The sequence below is a fragment of the Mastomys coucha genome, unplaced genomic scaffold (genome assembly GCF_008632895.1).
Source record: "Mastomys coucha isolate ucsf_1 unplaced genomic scaffold, UCSF_Mcou_1 pScaffold18, whole genome shotgun sequence".
Taxonomy (NCBI): Eukaryota; Metazoa; Chordata; class Mammalia; order Rodentia; family Muridae; genus Mastomys; species Mastomys coucha.
In genome coordinates this window covers 48,987,634-48,988,234 of record NW_022196900.1, presented here as the reverse complement: position 1 = coordinate 48,988,234, position 601 = coordinate 48,987,634, and positions in this window count along the sequence as shown.

Below are 601 nucleotides of genomic sequence, written 5' to 3'. Positions count from 1 at the left end.
TCATCAGCAAATAGTGATAATTTGACTTCTTCCTTTCCAATTAGTATCCCTTTGATCTCTTTTTGTTGTCTAATTGCTCTGGCTAGGACTTCAAGTACATTATTGCATAGGTAGGGAGAGAGTAGGCAGCCTTGTCTAGTCCCTGATTTTAGTGGGATTGCTTCAAGTTTCTCTCCATTTAGTTTGATGTTGGCTACTGGTTTTCTGTATATTGCTTTTACTATGTTTAAGTATGGGCCTTGAATTCTTGATCTTTCCAAGACTTTTATCATGTAGGGATGTTAGATTTTGTCAAATGCCTTCTCAGAATCTAATGAGATGAACATGGTTTTTTTCTTTGATTTTGTTTATGTAGTGAATTACGGTGATGGATTTCCGTATATTGAACCATCCCTGCATTTCTGGGATGAAGCCTACTTGATCATGGTGGATGATCGTTTTGATGTGTTCTTTGATTCGGTTTGCAAGAATTTTATTGAATATTTTTGCATCGATATTCATAAGGGAAATTGTTCTGACGTTTTCTTTCTTCATTAGGTCTTTGTGTGGTTTAGGTATAAGTGTAATTGTGGCTTCATAGAACAAATTGGGTAGAGTGCCT